The following is a 22,303-nucleotide window of genomic DNA, read 5'->3' on the forward strand; positions in this document are numbered from 1 at the left end:
ATTGACTTTAATGTTATTAAAAATTATACAAGCTAGAGTTTCTACAATAGACTAACTAAGTGATCCATGGTCCCCCACTAGAATTTTAGTTGGACATTTTAATTAATAATAAATATGCAGGTTATATCTGAGGGAAGTGAGAAAGCAAAATATAAAAAGCAACGTTGTAAGTTGATTGTAATTACCAACTTGCGAAAAAGGAAGCTACAATGGAACTATGCAAAAAGGCGAGTGACAGAAATGAGGGTGACGTAGTTGTGGGAAGAAGTCGATGATTCGGAGTCGGAGACAGGGAGGGTTTATTGGTTTCTCCATTGATCCACAACCTCCCAAACCCTCCACTGGTCGTTTTATTGCATATTAAATAAGTTATTATGCTAAACAATTAATAGTGAAGTATGATGATTTGAAAGTGATACACACTAATGATTTTCTGCTAAAACTAATATGAACTAATTAATGTTATATCGGTAAAATAAAACGAGGCTTAATTGAAGATATCTTTTTCTTTGATAAAAAGAACTTATTTGTGCTGGAGGGGCAATCATAAAAAACCCTACATGAGTACATGTAACAAATTACCAGAGAATAAACAAGATGTATCAAGAATTGATAATAGCCTATATTTTTGTTCGGTATGCATCGTGGAATCAACGCAACGATTATAACAACATAAGATTTTAAAAAAAAAATAAAAAAAAAATCATTCATAAACAGAAAGAAACCTGAACATAGCTCCTATTGTAACAAAAGAAAAACAAAATTGTCCTTAATCTAATGTCGATTTCCAGCCACCACTGCGAAAGTAGGAGATGATTCAACTTCAGTTTCATGTTTATCCAATAGCATTTGATTCTACAAGCTCTTGTTTTTTGGCTGCCAAACAGTTATGATCCAACGTCATTTGATTCCACAGTCTCTTGGTTTTGGCTGCCAAAGATCTTTGCGGCTTTCCCATCATTGATGAATAAGGTAATGGAAGCAATGTTCTGTTACATACAAATGAATAGAGATCAATAATGAACATCAAATTTATCATCTCATCAAACACAAAAATTAGCATATCAAGCCTGGAAAATTGTAACGCTTCTATTTCTTCAAGCTTGGATTTTGTTTCAGCTTCACTATCCTTTCAACCATATATATTTTTGCACATTTGGCATCTATAAGTTAGGGAGAAACCAACACCATCCTCATCAGATTTTGTTGTACATGAACTAAGTGCAACCAATTTGGGGAAGCAATGGTTTTTCATGACTAGCATTCCTCTCGTCAGATTTTGTTGTGCCGAAAGTAACATGTTAAATAGTATGTCCAGCTCAACCTGTTTTGCTACCCCCAGTTTCTATTCTATTCAAAGTAACGATTGTCTATAAACCGCATGATACAATATTTTGACCAAACAATTACCGACTACAATATTGAATTGCAATTCTATCACATGTGGTCATAAAAATATGCAGAAGTATCATATATAACCTCATCATCTCCTCTCTCAATTGGATTGCTATCCATTAAAGCAACATTGGCAAGATTGTTTCGTATTTGATTTTTGTTTGTGGCAGCTATAACCAGTCACAAACTAGAGAAGATGAAGATAACAACAAACAAGAAAAGATGAAGAAAAATGAAGTTTTTGTTTCTCTTGATTATTCTGTACGCCAATTAGTAATTACATACAGAGCTATACAAATCAGTGACAAACTCTAATTAATTACAATATATGAAAAGACTAAACGAACCCTCACATGTGGAAAAGGTGAAGCTAAGGATTATATCTGTCTAGCAATCCGAGCTTGGAAATCAGCTTTTGAAACTGAGAAGGATGCAAACCTTTTGTAGACACATGAGCTGTTTCATCTTGTACGTGAAGAGATGGGAAGCAACCTCATCATATCATCCATACTCTTCTCCCACACAATGTGCAATACGCTTTGTTTATCACAATATATCAATATCACTGATTGTCTTTCGCATGTAATGCTCAAGTCTTGCAACAAATAGTGGAGCCACTGTAACTCACAAGTGGCAGAACCTAATGCTTTGTATTAAATACAGCCTCACTATATGATTTAGCAACTGTGAGTTGCTTCTTTGATTTCCAGCAAAACAAAGACTCTCCAAGAAAAAAGCAATAACCGCTAACTGATCTTCGTGTGTCAGGACATCCACCCCAAGAAACTGTATTGAAGAAGACCGAGAGAAGAACAAATCTTTTCCAGGGGCACCTTTCACAAGTATTTCAACACTCGTTGAGCAGCTTGGTAATGTGCCACTGTAGGATGAGCAAGAAATTGACCAAGTTGTTGGACGGTATAGAAAATATTCGGCTTGTGGTTGTAAGATAAAAGTAATCTTCCAAATAATCTTTTATATCATTCAACATCATGATATGGTGGTCCAGAATCCTTTTTAAGTCGTGAATGAGGCTCAATTGGGGTTGAAACAGGCTTTGCTGCTAGAAATCCCTGCATCCTGTAGAAGATCAAGACAATATTGCCTTTGACATAGATAAATGCCATCGGTAGAATGTGCGGCTTCTAATCCCATGAAAAATTTTAACACCCCCAAATCTTTGATCCCAAAATGTTGATCCAAAACAAATTTGATGTCAGTAATTTCATCAAGAGAGTTTCCAAGTAACACAATATCATCAACAATATATCAATAAGGCAGTAAAATAATCAACTGACTTAGTGGATAAAGAATAATCAGATGTGGCTTGTTTTTAACCAAGTTGAATGAGAAAACTAGACAACTTTTCATTTCGCTCCCTACTTGCTTGCTTGAGGCCGTATAGTGACTTTGAAAGTTTACAAACCTTATTCTGTTCTGCACATTGAACGCCTTGTGGTATTTCCATATAAACATCTTCTTGCAATTTGCCATGAAGAAAAGCATTGTTCACATCAAGTTGGTGAACATGCCAATGTTTTGTAGAAGCCAAAGCCAATAAAAGTCTCACTGTGATCATTTTTGCGACAGGAGAAAAAGTATCAAAGAAATCCACTCCTTCGGTTTGGGTATAAATTTTGGCAACAAGTCTTGCCTTATATCGTTCTATTGACCCATCTGATTTACTCTTGATTTTATATGCCCATTTACTTCCTATAGGCTCCACTTTGGGAGGTTTGTCAATAATCTTCTATGTATTATTAGTTTCCAAGGCTTTTAATTCTGCAGTCATCACATCCACCCAACAAGGATCCTTGACAGTGTCACTATATTTGGACGGTTCAGTAATTGTGGATAAAGACAAGGCATAACTTGTTTGTTTTGAAGGAAAAAACTTATATGAAATATATGAGGAAAGAGGATATAGACAATTAGATGTTGGTTGACTGGTTTTTGTGACTGTATTGTAGCAATGGTAATTTTGGAAGTAGGCTGGAGCTTTTGTTGGTCTATTGAAAATTTTCTAGTTATAGGTGGCTGAGTGTTTTGTGGTGCTGTATGTACAGGTTCAAGTTGCGTAGGCTAAGGTTGTGTAACGTCAAGTGTAAGTGTATGTTTAGACCTGGCAACATTTGGTGTATTTGCAGCGGTTTGTTGGTGTCGAGCGGACATTGAAAAATGAATTTCTAGCGTGTGTGGGTCTTGTATAGGTGATGGATTATTATGTATGGATTGTGTTAGTGTTTGTGAGTTGGAATCAATATATTTCCAAGGAACTGTTGCTGCCTTTTGTGGAGTGCAAAGGGATATATGTTCATAAAACACTGCATTCCTGGAGACAATAATTTCCTTTGTTCTCAAATCATATGCCACAAAACCTTTCATTCGTGATTTATACCCAAGAAGAGCACACTTGTTTGCTCTACTGTCTAGCTTTCCTCTATGATTTTCCAATGTAGAAATATAACATAGTGAACCGAAGACCCTTAACATGTCAAAATCTGGTAATGCTCCATGTAAGATTTGATAGGGTATTTTTTTCCTCCTAAGGCATTAGAAGGTACTCTGTTCATCAAATATACATCATGTTGAATTGCATAATTCCATAAGAATTTTGGCATGATGATTGACACATGAGAGCACACGCTATGCTAAGGATAAATTGATCCTTTCTTTCTACTCTTGCATTCTGTTCAGGGGTTTCCACACAACTAATTTGATGTATTATCCCTTTCTCAGCGAAAAATGCTCTAGGTGCAAATTCTGGTCCATTGTCTGTCCTTACTATTTTGATTACGACATTATGTTGTCTCTCAACATATGGGATAAAATTCTGCACTAAAGACTGCACCTGAAACTTGCCTTTAAATAGACTAAGTATATCGGCTGTAATCATCTGCAATGGTCAAAAAATATGTATGCATATGAATTAAAGGAGTAGAATATGGCCCCCAAATGTCCATGTGAAACATGTCAAAAGGCATAGATGCTCTATTAAGACTTATATTATACGACAATTTCCTTTGTCTTGCTAGATGACATACATCACGCACCTCATCTTTATTCACATGAATCAAAGGGAAATCTTTACAAAGTTTGAGCCTTTTTCAGAAGACACATGATCCAGTCTAAAATGCCATATAGCATTTTTAGGAATGCAAAAACTAAGATTTACATCAAAATCTAAATCAAAATTTAAATTCCTACTGCAACTGTTTGAAACAACATTGCTTATTTGTACTCTATTCTTACAAAGATCATTCATGTAGTAAAGTCCATTGTGGAGTTCAGCTGAACTAATCCTCCTCAACGCTTGATCATGAATGTAACAAGTATCATCAACGAATGTAACATCATAGCTTGCTGATTTTGTAAGTTCAGAAATATATTTAAGGTTGATACTAAAAGCAGGTAAGAAAGGACATCCTTAAGGTGTAGAGCATCTGAAATAGTGATATTTCCAGCTAGTTCTGCCATCACTGTATTAACATTAGGTAAACTAACAGGAATAGGTAGTATCTTATTTTGTCAAAAAAAAAAAAGGTAGTATCTTATGATAAGAATTAAACCAATTCAACGAGGTGCAAATATGATCGGTTGCACCGGAATCTACTATCCATAATTGACTACCTTTATTTGTTCTATAAGAAATTATATGACTTATACCTTCAAGGTGCTTCACAAAACCAATTTTTCCAATGCTAGCTTGATTGATGCGATGTGTACCCATCAAATCAGCATCTAACTTCTGCAAATTTTGATGTCAAAAAAAACTTCTGCAAATTTGTTTTGTGCAACAGGTTGATTAAGACTAAACAAACCCTCACATGTGGAAAACACTAAACAAACCCTCATATTAATACGTGTAACAGCAGCTATAGGTTCAAATGAATTATCTTCAATTTCATGTTTTGACTGATAGTCAAAATTTTGGTTTACTCAATGTAAACTTTTGAATTCCTTAACATATGCTCTAAAAGTATATGCTAGGAAGATCCTTCCTAATTTGATCTTTGAGTTGGTTGAGTGTGAATATTGATGACAGCTTGTCATTACGTAATTTTAGATGTATTTTAGCACAAAAATGGAGTTCACAATGAGACTTATGCAGCAAAAAGAGCAGAAAAACTGAAGGATTGCAAAAGAAGAAAACGTGTCACGATTTCATAGAAACGTGCCACGATTTGGGAAGCATCAGAACTCTTGGTTCGACATTGAAGAAACGTGTCACGATTGGTAAAACGTGACACGATTTGATGAAACCCTAATTCAGTTTCTTGCTCCAGAAGGTAAAAACGTGTCACGATTCACTTAAAACGTGACACGATTTGGGCGATATTCTGTGCCTATTTAAGCTGAAGTCTATTCCAAAAACAAGGGTTACGAATTCTAGAGAGCCAAGTGCGATTTTGCAACTGCAAGGAAGACCAGGAGGACGATTTCTTCACCTTCCAACCACTTTGTGTATGTTTTATTACCTCTAATGATTATGTTATTTGTAAACACTATTATGAGTAGCTAAATCCATTAGAGGTTAGGTCTGAGATGATTCGTTGTAACCCTAATTGAGATATTATGTTGTGAAACTCTATTTATTGTGAATGATATTCTAGTCTTTATTCAATTCAATTGTTCTTAATGCTTTTTATATCCTGATCAAATATAAATATGATTTTGTGAGAATGAATGACTACTGACCATAGCTTTCTACTTAGACCTATTGAATTGTTCTAATAAACATGGTTAGTCTAGGAATGGATAATCGTTTATTAGTGATATTAGGTTAACGTGCTTTAAACCTTCAAAGATTATTAGACCACCTAAGGGATTAGGGGCTGTAGTTTGAGAGGAGGGTCCTAACTCAAGGGATTGATTAGGACTATTTTGTTAACTATCGTGGGATTAGAAGATCATTCATACAAATAGGTGCAACATAACAATTAGGAGAACATAGATGATTCGAAAGACCTAAACTCATCTCTCTCTTATTCTTGAAAACCAATTTATTTTTAGCAGTTACTTTTATGCAATCAAACCAATCTACTGCCTAGTGGCAAATCAAAATAACCTTTATACATCCTAAAATACAACGTAGTTGAATTATTGAGATTAAAAACAGTCCTCGTGGGATCGATATTTTTACTACTTCGATAGTATTTGGTGCACTTGCCAGAGATCTATCAAATATTTAAAGTAGAAAATACATACTGAAATCCAATAGAAATATAAGCAGCATATGACTTAGCAAGTATTCCAAACACTTAGAATATGAGATGTTTGAACCTCATAAACTCAAAGGAGTCTGAAGTTCTGATAATAACCCTCTTAGATTGTTACGACAAAAAGGGAACCAGAAACGTTATAAATATATAGACTTTGAGATCATTCCTAGATCATGATTTTCACATACTACTAAAAAACTAGTGCTCCGCTTAGCATGATTACTGCCGGGGTATCGTCTATTGTCCTCTTTGCAAGTACATTCCTAAACAAGCAAGTTAGAGGAAGAAGAGTAATATGAATCAACAAACTATCCCATTTGAGACTAATATGCAAACAAAGAGGGCGAGGGAGAACAATAGTAAATAGGTAAGGATCTATGAACAACCAATTGAACAAAAAGGGAAGAAGAGAAATTCATCTCCTTTAATAGTAAATGTTGAATTGACGGAGGAGTTAACAATGATTTTTATTGGGATGGTAATATTTCTCCAAATTGGCCTAACAATACTCCAGGCCTTCTCCTAAAGAAACTTTTTTCCCTCAATTTTTAAATGAAAAGAATTTCTTCAGGAGAAGGCGGAGATATTGCTAGACAAATTTGCAAAAATGTAAATGCCCCTGTAAAAATATTGGTTAACTCCTCCATCATTTCAAAATCAACTACATATTGATGTATTGCTTAATCAGAATCATAAAACTTGATCATTAGTAAATCTTAATTCAATAAGTTTGTCAATATCAAAGAGAGATTGTTGAGGAAAATCATAAAATCCTTCTTAAATTGATGTTTTAATGATAACAAACTTCAATGAACATAATGATCAACAACAACAACAACAACAACAACGCCTTATCCCACTAAGTGGGGTCGGCTACATGTATCAAATGCCGCCATAATGTTCTATCAAAGACCATATTTGGATCCAACTCATTGACCTCTAAATCTTTTCTAATGGTTTCTCTAATAGTTTTCTTAGGTCTTCCTCTACCTCTTTTAACCTGACTCTCCTCCATTTGATCTACTCTTCTTACCACGGCGTCTACGGGTCTTCTCTCTACATGTCCAAACCATCTAAGCCTATTTTCTACCAACTTTTCTACTATAGGTGCTACCCCCACTCTCTCTCTCTAATGATGTCATTCCTAATCCTATCATGTCTAGTCTTACCACTCATCCAACGCAACATCCTCATCTCCGCTACGCTTACTTTACTCTCGTGTTGGCTCTTAACCGCCCAACACTCCGTACCATACAACATTGCCGGTCTGACTGCTGTCCGATAGAACTTTCCTTTCAGCTTAAGTGGTACTTTCTTATCGCACAAAACACCTGAGGCTCTTCTCCATTTCAACCACCCAGCTTGAATACGATGATGTACATCAGCTTCTATTTCTCCGTCATTTTGTACTATGGACCCAAGATATCTAAACCGTGTAACTTGGGGTATGATATGATCTCCAACTTTCACCTCTAAGGTAGACCCACTTCTCCTTTTACTGAAGTTACATTCCATATATTCCGTCTTGTTTCTACTCAGGCGGAAACTGTACGCTTCTAAGGCTTGCCTCCAAGTCTCTAGCCTCCCGTTTAACTCCTCCCTCGACTCACCAAGCAAGACTACATCATCTGCAAAAAGCATACATCTCGGTGCTAACTCTTGGATGTGTTCCGTCAGTACATCCAAAACTAAAGTAAAAAGATAAGGACTTAGGGTTGACCCTTGGTGCAGTCCTATTGTTATGGGAAAATCTCCGGTATCCCCATTCTGCGTCCTCACACTAGTCGAAGCCCCCTCATACATATCCTGGATAGCTCTAATATAGGCAATCCTCACCCCTTTCTTCTCCAGGGCTTTCCACAAAATCTCTCTAGGTACTCTATCATACGCCTTCTCCAAATCAATGAAAACTAAGTGCAAGTCTTTTTTATCCGTCCGATATCGCTCCATCACGCGTCGAAGTAAGTAGATCGCTTCCATAGTCGACCTCCCAGGCATAAAACCAAATTGGTTATCCGTAACGTGAGTCTCTTTTCTTAGTCTTCGCTCAATTACCCTTTCCCATAATGATCAGATTGATTATAATGTGTGTGTTTTTCTAACAAGTTTCTTTACGTTTTGTTTAGAACATGATATAACAAATGGACAAATATCCAAATAAACATGAATTACAACAAAGAGTGCTGAGAAGGACTTTAGAATGATCATAAGGACTTCAAAATGAGATAGAATAATACCATGGGTACTACAATACTGAAGAACAAATTTGGCTAAGAAAATATGAGATCAGAAGCTGATCCATGTCAATATCAAGAACAAAATTCCTCAATAAAAAGGAACTTCATAAAAGACTTCAAAAGCACTTTAGATTGTAGATCAAAATATCATAATTGCATATTAGAAGCACTTTAGAATGACTAAACCAAGAAGTTTAGAATTGGTGTCTCAACATTGAATATCATCTAAACATGAAGATAAATTATTTTGATAAAAGGAATGGAAATCAATTGCACTTGATGTTGTATATCTAATAGATCAGAATTGCAAGTCAAGAGATACAAAGGATTGAAATTCTCAAGATCTAAAGCAAGTTCAAAATGACATTAGATGCTAGAATGAAGAAACATGCAAAGCACTTTAGATGAAATTAATGAAGAAACATGCCTAAAGGTAGATTCTAAAGAGGCGTGGACTGAATTGCATTTGAGTATTCCTAGATCCTCTACTAGCATCCTTGTTAATTCTAACCGTAGATGGATCCCTCCTGCTCATGGAAAGTTTAAAATCAATTGTGATGGGGCTGTGAAGGACCACGGAACTCGAGCTGCTTGTGGTGGCCTAGCTCGAGATTCAACCGGTATTTTCCTTTGGGGCATTTCCTCAACTTTGGGCCATTGTACTGTAACTCAAGCTGAGCTTTGGGCTATTTTAAAAAGTCTGGAAATGGCAAAGGATAGAAAAATGACAGATTTCTTCCTTGAATCTGATTCCCTCATGACTGTTAATTTGATACAAAGGGGCTGTTTCGAACTCTCACACTTGTTTTGGCCTTGTGAGTAGAATAGCAAAGCTGATGAAAGAAACTAGGGTGCCAAATATTTAACATATTTGCAGGGAAGCAAACACAGCAGCTGACATCCTAGCAAAAGAGGGCTTCAAAACCCAAGATATTTATATTTTTATTTCTGCTCCTGACATTTTAATTGCCAACTCTCATGGTAGAGCTGTTTGTAATGATTCTACCCCTTTGAGGGTCTTAATCTAGTTTTTCGGTGGGGGCTTTGCCCCCTCTCATAAAAAAAAAAAAAAAAATGCCTAAAGGTGCATAACAAGATCATAATCAAAGACCAGAAGCTAGAATGCAAAGCACAAGAAATAGCAGCTAATTTCAAGAGTTACTTGCTCACCAAAACAAATCTCTATAAAGGGTATCATTATTCAAATGAAAAATAAATACTCGTATACCTAACATGTCTCATTTTGCATCAAAATCAGATCCTAAAAAGATCATAAGCATAAAATTAATATTTCTTAGAAAAGGATCTGAATCGACTTCATAATTGAGATTCATTCTCAAATTACAGGATAACATTCACAAATACACTCAAGCCTCCACTATATCTTTAACACATATTTTATAGTTTATTTGAAAATTTCAAATTCCCCTTAGCGTTATCAGATTGAACTTAGATACACCACCAAAAAACAAAAATTGAACTTAGATATAAAGAGAGAAAGGTCATTGTGAGATCAAATTGATCATTTTAAGATCAAGATTATAAAACAATTGTGTAGTCAGTTGTAAAGCTTCACTAATCCTCTTTTGGGTATAAAGGTGGATTATCTAGTAGATACAGTCTTATAAGGTCGGTTAGATCAGAAAAGAAGAAAAAGTGTACAGAATCTAGGATGGTATCTTAGGCACCATATTGGAAAATCTCATAGTTTGTGGGGAGTGGACTAGCCTTGTTAGGGTGAATTGATATAACTACTTTGTGTCATCTCCCTTGTCTCTTTTACTTGACTGTTTAGAAGCAAGCACAACCATTCAATCTCTTCTTGTGTCAAATTCATTTTGATACATACTTCAGCTCATCGGATCTGAATATCTCTCTTGTAACTATTATTTATACTTCAATTTGATTATATTTATAGCAATTTTACATGTATATATACATTGTCATACGTTGGGCTTTACACACTATTTCTAGACACAAGTTGATATTATGGAGAATTCTCCAAAACTCTCTTCCTGTCAGAAGTGAACTCCCTTGTTCTATCCTTTGTCCTAGGTGTAACTCTAAAACTGAAACAATCACTCATACTTTCATTCATGACGTGGCCAAAAGTTTCCAGAATTTGGTTTGGCTCTAGCCTTACAATTAAATTTCCAGATATATCAAATCCTAACTTTATTGATTGGCTCTTTGATTTCATACTTGATAATGAAGAAACAGTTTTGATAAACATAAACATAGCAGCAATCCTCTATAACATATGGTTTGCTCGAAATTTACACATTTTTGAAGAAAAAGATGTACCTGAGGAAGAGACGATATCCATAGAGCAGAACGTAGCATTATGGAATTCTGGAAAGCAAATCTTCCAGCTGAAATTTTTTCTGGAACTGATTCCTTTAAAGCTCCGCCGCGGCATCACAGCCATTATTATTCTGGATGAAGTTTTCTAAAGAGTGTGGCAGCGAACACATAGTCACATAATTCACGGTTCGTTCCGGTACGCGGTACGGGTACGGGTTCGCGGTACGCGACAGGAGAAGATTTCGGTACGTATAGGGGTATACAGCTTCGGTACGCTCCGGTTCGTAATAGTAATAATACCTAAATAAATATAGTGAGCTATAAAAAAAAAGTATTTTTTTTACCTAATTTCTTCTACCAAGTTTCTCACTCTCCACTCTTTGTTCATGTTCTTCTCACTCAATCCTCAACTCATGGTGATTCATTTTATATTTACTTTGTAGTCTAAACCTTTTTTTCAACCAATCAGCGGTAACCATGCTTTGGTACGCTTGGTTCGCTGGTTTGTGCGTACCAATACGCCGAAGTACCCGAATTCGGTACTCACGTACCAATTCGCAATTCTCCCTTGATTACACGAATTATGTGACTATGAGCGAACATCTGATTCGCATGGTGAAAAATGACACTTTGAGGAGGTGCCCTTAGAAACTTACCCTTCAAAAAAATGGACTTTAGTAAAAAAATAAAAAAATAAGACTAAAATTGATAACAGAAAGTTTTGATTACCAAATTTTGAAAGAGAGTTTTAAAGGGACCAAAACTAATAGGAACGGCGTGACAAGATCTCTCTATAACAAAGGAACCTATTTTATGGTGGGTCGTGTGTGGAATTGGTCGTGTGTGGTAATTAATAAAGAGCAATGTGTAATCATCTTAAGTAACACATGCGAGAATACTGTATACATATAGGTCCCAATAACAAAAATTCAGGAAGTGAAGAGACAGATGGCTTGTGATCCATAAATGGAGGATTTTTTGTTGTTGAAGGAAATGCATTAAAATAAACCTTTTGATAAATGCTAACAGAAAATATTCTCTTCATCATGCTATAACAGGGCAAATGATGGTTGTAAAGTGTGGGGAAAATTGATGAATTCTCTCATTTCATTCCTTTTTAATACTCACAGAATAATGACTTAAGTCTTCATTTAATGTTTTAGTTCACGTACTAAGAAACACCAACTTTAGTTGGGTCTTTATCTATTTTATCTTTGATTCGATAATTAACTTGTAATTATCCATCTATTTCATTTTCACCCTCTCAATTGAGGAACTGATGCACAATGTTATATCAACATTTAAAAATCAATTATTTGTAATTCTTGATGTGATTGTGATAAAGATAAACAACTAGTTAAAAAATGTTATATCATACACGCGCACACACGGATTGTTGGACACCTAAAAAAATTGTCAACATAACATTTCTCTTAATTAGGGTGTTTAAGTATCTCAGTAAAATGTAAAGTGAGTAAACTCTTGATTTGTTATGGTCTACTTGCAAAACTTAACTTCTATAGATTAATTAATGGTTTATGAGGCTCAATTTACACTTCCAAGTGAATTATGATCACCTTAGAGGAGCTAGTTCCTTATTAGGGATTTGTTTGACAATGTCATATTATGACCTTATAGCATATTAGACAAAAAAACGACTCTTTTTATATTCTTCTCATGGACGTATAGCTTATTTTTACAAGTGCATAGTTCATTTTGATGAGTTAATTGAATTAGTTTACCACTCTTTTTTTTTTCAATTAATTTTACTTGTCAACATGAAAATAATTAAATATTTACTAAGCATACCGCTAATTTTTGCATTTCGTACTTAAAAGCTAGTTTAGCTATTAATTTTAACAAACAATAAATTCAATAAACAATTTTATCTGCAATAAGGTTACGAGTTATTCCATTATAAACTAAATTATTAGTAATCCGTCTATATTTTTCCGCATTTATATTATAGTTTAATTTAATGATAAAAGTTTATTCTTGTAGAGGCCATATCAAGTGAGAGGACTTTTTAAATGAGAGGGTGAGAGGAGCAATTAACAACCATTCGATTAACTCCAACGGCTAAGATGCTTTCATCTTAAAATATACTAAAAGCATGTGATTAATTTCTTTATTCTTCTTCTTCGTACTGTTTGGGTTTCTTTTGCTGGTTCCTATGAATTTCCTCAAACCCATTACTTGGATGTCCACAAATTTCCTCTTCTTCTTTTTCTTCGGATTTCCAGATTTGAAAACTTTTTGATTCTACCTTTGGATTCTAATTTTTCAACCTACTTTTTTAAGGAATTAAATTAATTTATGAAATTACAAAGAAAAAAAAAATTATGAAAGAAGAGTATTAAAATACAAAGAGAACAGTTCGATTGAAAAGCATGAATAGCAAGCCTCCATTGTTGAATATCTAAGCTTTGCAGTTGATTTTTTAAAAAAAAGTTTATGTCTTTAATTTGATTTTTGTTTGGGAAAGATTGACAACAACAACGATTCTTATTCCTCTAAAAAAAACGATTCTTATAGCTGCATAAATGGTACAACTAGGTACAAGGGATTGACCACCCCTAGATATAAGCCTCCATTGTTGAATATCTAAGCTTTCCTTGTACCGTACAAGGAAAGCCATGCTTGAGAAAAAGGGAAAAGGAAAGATGCAGTTTTTGGGTTGCAGGAGAAAGAGAAGGCACGCTTGAGAAGAATAAAGAAATTAATCACATGCTTTTAGTATATTTTAAGATGAAAGCATCTTAGCCGTTGGATTTAATCGAATGGTTGTTAATTGTTCCTCTCACCCCCTCATTTAAAAAGCCCTCTCACTTGATATGCCCTCTATTCTTGTAACCTTAAATAATAACAAAGAAAAAAAAGTATTCCCTTCCACGGTTTTTTTAATATTTTTTCTTACTTATTTTCATCCTGATTATAAGATCATTTTTTAAATGCCACACGTATTAACAATTTATTTTTTAAAAAATGTGACAGTATGAAACTGAAACGAATAAAATATCTCCCTCCCTTCAATCCAAACTCAATACTTATTACTAAAGTGAATTAGGTACAGTCATAAAATCCGGTGCTCTTAAGTTTCATTTAACATTTATATTGTAGGACCTAACAAGCATCTTTCATGTTATTTAGGTTCCATTTTATGGCGCCGTTTCCAGTGCGCAACATCAATGGGTCTCCTACGGTGCCTGATGTATTATAACCCCCTTTTTTTTTTTGACATTCCTGTTTTTAAATTGAAACTGTAGGTGATGAGTATTATAACAATTATACTCACATGTTGAAGCAAAGGTCAATTTAGGTAGTTCATATTTTGCAACTATCCTCTTTTCTTTGGCTTGTTGAAGATGTTAATTATTTCCAACTATTTATATTAATATATCAACTATATTCAGATAAAAATAAATTAATTTTTAGTTTAATATATATATTACTCTCTCCGTTCCTTTTTAAGTGTCGTTTTGGAATATTCTCTCCGTTCCTTTCTATTTTTTTGCACACATTTTCTCTGTCCAATAAATATAACGTGTAATCTTTCTCTTGTAACAAACAATTGTTAGTCACTCTCTTTTCCGTCAACAAATTCTTATATTTTTAGCACACTTTATCTCTCTCCCATGACAAACAATTATCAATAATCTAAATATTGTACACGTATTTTTTAATAATTGTAAAGCAAAATAAAAATTATCTCAACTTCACATTAATCAAAATCATTAGACGTCAACTGAAACTTACCCAAACGAAAAACGATATCAAACAAAATCATTACGACCGCTGGATATGACCTAACTGAACTTAGAATAAACCAGGAACTCAAACTTCACCGATCAGAATCTTAGAGATAAGTCCATTCGATAAACTATCCCTTCAGAAACATAGTCAACATCGAAGTATGTTTGTTCGTCGACTGAAACTCATTTAAACGACAAACGATATCAAACAAAATCATTCTCACAGCTGGATATGACCTAATTGAACTTAGAATCAGTCTTGGGAAGATTCTCAAAGAACGAAAGCTAATCTTATGAAAATTATCATAGAACGATAGTTTGTATTTGGAAGATTGTTGTATAACAGGATGTTAATTCTTAGGAAGACTCTCATAGAACGTAAGTTAGTCTTTATAGGATTATCATAGAACACAAGTTAGTCTTTGGAAGATTCTCATAGAATGAATGTAAGTCTTTGGATGATTCTCGAAGAACGAAAGTTAGTATTTCAAATATTCTCATATAAAGAAGGTAAGTCTTTGGAAGACTCTCGGATAACGAAAGTTAATCTTTGGAAGATTCTCATAGAATGAAAGCCAGTATTTGGAATATTCTCATAAAATGAGTGTAAGTCTCTGGAATACTCTCGGAGAATGGAAGTTAGTCTTTGAAAGATTCTCATAGAATGAAAGTAGTCTTTTAAAAATAGACGGAGGGAAGAATCATAGATAAGAATCGTAGTCTTGGTTCTTAGGAAGATTATAATAGAACGAAAGTTAATCTTAGTAAGATTATCATAAAACGAAAGTCTGTCTTAGTAAGATTATCATATATAAAAATCTTAGTAAGTTTCTCACAGATAAGAATCTTAGTTCTTAGGAAGATTTTCATAGAGCATAAGTTTGTCTTAGTAAGATTATCATAGATAAAAATCTTAGTCAGTTTCTCGTAGATAAGAATATTAGTTGTTAGGAAGATTCTCATAGACATGTTTTTTTTTGTTTGTTACAATTTGAAAATAAAAAATATTTGTACTTGCAATTTTAAACAAAATCAAAATTTTATATAAAATACCGTTCATAATTTACATATGTTAGCGCAATAAAAAGAGCGGAGAGGCGGACACGTGAGGGCCCGTCTTTTCGCTAGTTTTGATAATGCAGATTACGACATAAGGACAATTTTTTAATCTATACTATATATAAAGAAAATAAGTTTGAAATACATGAGTTTGAACTGGCTTTTTCATGACCTATTTTACCCTTAATTTAAACTATTTTATTTATTATTTTTCTTTAATAATACTCCCTCCGTTCCGTTTTAAGTGTTTTTTTAGGGTGAATTTTTCGTTCCTATTTAACTGTCGTTTTGGTATTTTGACGGTATGATTTGTCAATTATACCATTTGTCAATTATTCTTATATTTTTCAATAAAACTAATTAATGCTATATATTTAAAAAACTTCAGTTTGTTTTTTTTAAAACAAAATTTGTTTCTTGTTATCTTCAAACTAATTTTTTTTTTGTTACATATGATAATAGTTCTATGAAGAGTTAAAATTATATAAATAACATGAGTAGTACTTGCAAAAAATTTCAAGAAATATGCACAAGATTTGGAAAATTGAAAATTGTTTGTTACGAGAGAAAGATAAAACGCGCAAAAAAATAGGAATTTGTTGGAGAAAGAGAGTAGTAACTAACAATTGTTTGTAAGATATTAAATTTATTGGAAAGATAAAGTGTGTGTGCAAGAAAATAGGAAATCGTTAGTGGATTAAAATGAGGGTATAATAGGAAAAAAAGTGTGCAAAAATACACTTCGCTATTTTTATGTTAAAATTCTAAAACGACACTTAAAAAGGAACGGATGGAGTATTATTTTAAATTTTAAGATTTTAATTAAAAATTAAATGCTGTTGAAATAGGAAAAATCTCATTACAATAGGAACAATATTATCAATATTATATATGACGGGATATAGATTTTGGGCTGATTTTTTTTATAATTTTAATTATGTCATTAAACAAATTTTCGTATATTAATGTTATATTGTTGGTGGTAATAAAAAAGATAAGGATTTATATTATATTTATTATATTATTGTTGTTATTGAAAAAGATAAACATGGTTTTTTAAGTTTGTTACAATTTAAAAATCGCAAATATTTATACTTCTAATTTTAATCAAAATCAAAATTTAATATAAAATACCGTTCATAATTACATTCATTAGCGCAACAAAAACAGCGAAAAGACTGGACACTCACCTGCTCGCCTCTTCACTAGTAAATATAAGGACAATTATTAATAACGTTTTAAAATCCGGTCGGGTACATATGGTGTAAATCAGTCCGTTTCAATGGTTTTCCACAATATCCAAATGCCATAATTCAATTATATTTGTCAACAGTATTTTTGGTTCATTGACTAAATCACCCTTTTTAAAATGAAACTACAAATTCCACAATGTTCATCAACAATACAAATTTTAACAGTCAACTTTTGAGAACTTTTAAATTAATCCCTACCGTTCACTTAAAATAAGTAAATCCAATGGCTCCTAAACAATTTGAAACAAACAAAAATAAAAATTAAGAGGTCTTGCACGGTGAGAGACCCATAATGGTCTCGTACCGTAGCCACAGCCCCATTTTATTGTCAAGTAATGAATCATGGTGTTTCCTGTTTTATATAAATTCTTCAATGCACACTAACAGTAAGGAGATGAAATTTGTCCGCCCAAGGTTTATGATCTTTATGTGTACGGCTACATTGTAAATCTGGTGTCGATCGGGTTTTAGCTTGGCATGGCGTCTGCGCTTTTCTCCTGCACGATTGCAGAAGTTTTGGTCTTTTCGATTGTTTTAACGGTGGAACATGGTTGTGGTGTTATTTGGTTAAGTGAGAAGAAATAAATATAGCATATGTATGGGATGGATTACTTAATTCGTTGTGATGCACGCGCTGCCATTGTGTGTGCCGAGTCCAGCAGTAAGCCGTGCAGACGCAATTGCGAACCACACACTTAGTTAAATCCTGAAAAACATGGTAACTAAAAATGACCAAGTTAACATGGTAACTTGTTATTTTTCATCCTGAAAAACAGCAGTAAGCCCTCTCACACTTAGTTAAAATCCTGTTGTATTTCATAAAATCTTAGTAGTGCAAAGTATATAGTTTTTATTTTTCAAATACTCTGTATAGGTTTGTTTCAGAATAAGCAGCTTCTTAAACATTTGCAAATGGAAGGAGATTTGTATGCACGTCTAATTCATCTAAAGAAAGGGATTGGAAAAATACCAAGTAAATTAATTTCAACTGACTTTAGGGTCTTTCATTTGCAAGTTCAGGTCTCCAAGAAGTAGTGGTCTCACAATTTATAAATTTAATTATGTTCTTCCAATTTAAAATTTCATAAAAAGTAATGAGTCCTACAAATCGAAACACTAAACCAGCACATGGAAAAGACAAAACATACATAGTTAAGGAAAATATGGTATATTATCTAAGGATAAGAGTAGTAGAGAATTTTGTTAACTACACATAAAGCAAAACTCCAACATCGAATGATATCATATAAATGTCAATGCGGTTTAGTTATGTTCAATTGTCTACAATTTAAATCAAATTTTAAACTTCTCTTTTGTAAAATTTATTTGTTTACTTAAATGATATGCTATATGGGGCGACATATTTGACACATGAATACGCACGAACGCTTGAACAAAATACAATTTTCCCGTAAAAAGAAAATCAAAGACTTTGAGGTCAAAACCCAAAATTGTTTAACCCATAAAGTATTGGATTGTTGGTATTTATCATAGAACCATGTGCTAAAGCAAAACAAGTAAGTATTGGAGGAGTAGTTAATAATACAAATATGAAACAAGACAAAACACCGGAGTTGTGGCAAGAAATATGATGTACTAGTAATTTATAACTTGTGATTTCTTGTAACAGAATGCATCACTGAGTCATATAAAAATGAGAAATTCTTGTGTAGAAACGCACTTAACACTTGTCATTTACAAACAACGAATAAGAGTGTGACACATAATTAACTTTAAAAAAAAGTAAATAAATTTACTAAAAATCAGAATCCTCTTTTCTCTTTCTTCCACCGTTGTTTCTCTCTCTTCAACCATTGTTTTCGGCTCAAGATCATTGCTGCTATCAATGAACAGACTACTACTTAGAAGAAGAAAAAATCTTCATCTTTTTTCTATTAAAGCTATCCTTAAATCCAACCCAAAAGTTCATCTCTTTCACCATTGTTCACTTCATAGTTTATAACGACAAGTGACTACCGCTATGGCTACACATGCAAAGGGTATCCAAAACCTTACCCATCGATGGATCAAATCAAACTTTAGGCCACATAAGCATTATTCTGTATTGTTGCTATAACATAAGCATTATTCTGTATTGTTGCTATAATTTACTTTAGCCATTACTTACTTACAAGTATTTGTTCTAAATTTCAGTTTTTTGTTTTATTTCTTTAACCCCGTTTTGCTAAAAAAACATCCGTATTTTTATTTTCTTTTTTGAATGGCAAGATAACATAATAGTATTTTCAAATTAAAAAACAAGATGGGTTATCGATCAGGCTGCATTAACAAGATGAATTTGTCTTAGAAGCATGGTAGATCCAAAGGAAAAATAGCAGTATTGTTGGGGAACCATATATGCCAGAAAAAATGGATGATGGGAGAGAGAAGGAACGGTTTTTCATTTTTGTACTAAACAATTATTTTTCAATTTTTAATGATGTGTCTATTTTAATTATGTGTCACACTCTTATTTGTTGTTTGTAAATGACAAGTGTTAAGTGCGTTTCTACACAAGAATATCTCTATAAAAATTAAAAGAGAAGCAATTTAGAAGCGTCATGCAATTATAGTGAAAAAATTGTCGTGCTGTTAATTATTTTCCTAAAAGATATATATATATATATATATATATATATATATATATATATATATATATATATATATAGAGAGAGAGAGAGAGAGAGAGAACATATACTATGAGAATGCCATTTCTATATGAGAATGATGAGAATGAATACAAGCCATCAGATCTAAATAGATGGTTCAGATTAAAAGTTCTATTTTAATTAACACATGTGTTTTTCCACACTCAATCAATATGTGAATCTTTCATCTTCTCTATTCCATCATCATCAACGCCGTTCTCTCTCTCTCTCTCTGACCAGGAGGTTCACCTAATTAACCTACCATAACATAGAGATTAATAAGCATTCATTCCATAATCTTCCCAGAATGGGATTCAAGCATTCTGTCACTATGTAACTCTCGTGATTTTCAATTAAATTTGTCATCAAGTAAAATTAATTATATTATATCATTTCCTTTGTCCATCTATATTTTAATTTCACAGCAACGTTGCAGGAAAAGAATTTCCTCCCACAATCCTCAAATGAAACTCTTTCAAGTAAAAATTCACTTCAAGAATTAATTAGATTGAAATTGAAATTGAAAAAAAAATTCAACACAATCTTTAAATCCCAAATAGAAGTAAGGGTGAAAAAATGCAGACAGGAAACAAAGAAGATGAGAGGAAGAAAGAAGAAGTCAAGGGCGAGAGACTTGCTGTGGGAAAAAGAAGAAATGGAGAACGCAGATCTGGAAAGAAGAAGGTCACGTAGGTTTGGGGTGTTTTGGCACATGATGAGTTACTTTTAATCTCAGCCTTTCCTTTTTAATCTTATGGCTCATATTCATTCTCATCATTCTCATATAAAAACATCATTCTCATATGATATGTTCTCTATATATCTCAGGGTTTAAGACTTTAAGTAGTAAATATACGGCTATAGTATTCTTCTTCTTTTCAAGTCACACTCACCTTAAGAAACCCTATAGCAAAAATATCAACCACAAGAAGTCTTCTTTTTTCTCAGGTTTACCCAAAAGGTGCTACCTTCTTGTTAATTTCAACATTTATTTCTTAGCTTATTTCTTCGTTTTACATTTTTGAATCAGTTTTTACCATCTTTTTTTTTTTTAAAGAGGTTTTTACCTTGTTTCATTATAGGTTCTTTTCAACAATGGTTCTCAACTATCCACCAGACGTCTACGTTGATACTTTAGAGGATGCAGAAGATAAGCACATTTATGGCTATGTTTCCAACGACTTTCCTATTCACCTTTCTTGCAAACACACATGCTTTCTCTCCCATTGTCATCTTCTCAATGTTATCCTCCATTTGTTTGGTTTTTGCCGCCATCTTTTCCTTTACCCTCAAAAGAATGTACTACTTTTCCAAAACCAGGTCGACCCCACCATCCGCTTCCGCATGCTTATTTGTGCTCTTGGGTATGTCTATGGCATCTTCTTCTTTGTGTATTATCATTTCATTCCCTTCTTCTTTCACCATCTCAAAACGTATCAGCTCATTCTCATTGATATTTTCTGTTTCTGTCTCATATGGTTGCCATCGTTCTCCATTCGTACCTTTTGGATTGTGTATGGCAGCGCCCAGATAGCTAGTTAATTTGTTTCATAATAGGTTCTTTAAATTCATTAACCTAGTTGGATTTCAATATGTACTCAAATTTATTTCTATTTTAGAGTTCTGTGTCTGATATTATTTTAATTTCTTGTTTCTTTTCCTTAGCGTATATTTTTATTTTTTATAAGTGCTTTTACTTTTCGACCTTAAATCAACAATGATTCTCCTTTTTATTATGAGAACCGTCTCCCTAACATGGGGTATATATACTTGAAGCATATAATCTAGGTTAGAGAAACAAGTTGATGCTTTGGAGCTTAGGCTCCAAAAATTTACGTATGCGTATTGCATCCACACCACTTATTAGGGGTGTAAGCGGTTCGGACTAAACCAACGAAACCGATAGTCCAAACCAAACCAAACCGAAAAAATATCCGACCTTGTTTGGTTCGGTTTGAAACCGATCCGAACCAATTGAAACCGATCTAGTTTGGTTTGGTTCATGGTTTTTCATTTTGAGATCCGTGAAACCGATGAACCAATCCGATGATAACCACACTCCTTATTTTACTAATATTATCCTACCTCACACAAACTTATGGTTAGGTCCAAAATTAAAAGTCCAAAACCAATTCACTTTCTCTCATCTTTATCTGACATCTCATTTCATCAATCATACTCTTTCATTTTTACTAAAAAAGAAACCCTAGTCGTCAACCACACCAAACTTATTGTTCATCGCCACCGCCGATCACCACTGAGATTGTTCATCTCTATGTTAGTTTTATCATGTTTATGCCGTTGATTTATACTCATTATATTTCATTGTTTTCCATGTTCAATTTCTTATACACGTTGTAACTTATATGTCATTGTTTAGTGAAGATTAGAAAAAACCATTAAAAAAAGAATTGCGATTTGCGTACTGTAAAA

The 22,303-nt window shown here is 33.4% G+C and overlaps 1 long non-coding RNA gene across 1 annotated transcript; it reads right to left on the reverse strand.

The window, feature by feature from the left end:
- Positions 1-678: 678 nt before the first annotated feature.
- Positions 679-11,800, reverse strand: LOC146925037 (uncharacterized). Its single transcript, XR_015010345.1, has 3 exons — positions 11,159-11,800; positions 5,062-5,143; positions 679-4,874 (listed from the first exon to the last, which is right to left on the reverse strand). It is a non-coding gene; the product is annotated as an uncharacterized LOC146925037 (long non-coding RNA).
- Positions 11,801-22,303: the final 10,503 nt, after the last annotated feature.

Source organism: Medicago sativa, chromosome 5 (genome assembly GCF_051527215.1).
Source record: "Medicago sativa cultivar Bolivia chromosome 5, Bolivia_mono, whole genome shotgun sequence".
Taxonomy (NCBI): Eukaryota; Viridiplantae; Streptophyta; class Magnoliopsida; order Fabales; family Fabaceae; genus Medicago; species Medicago sativa.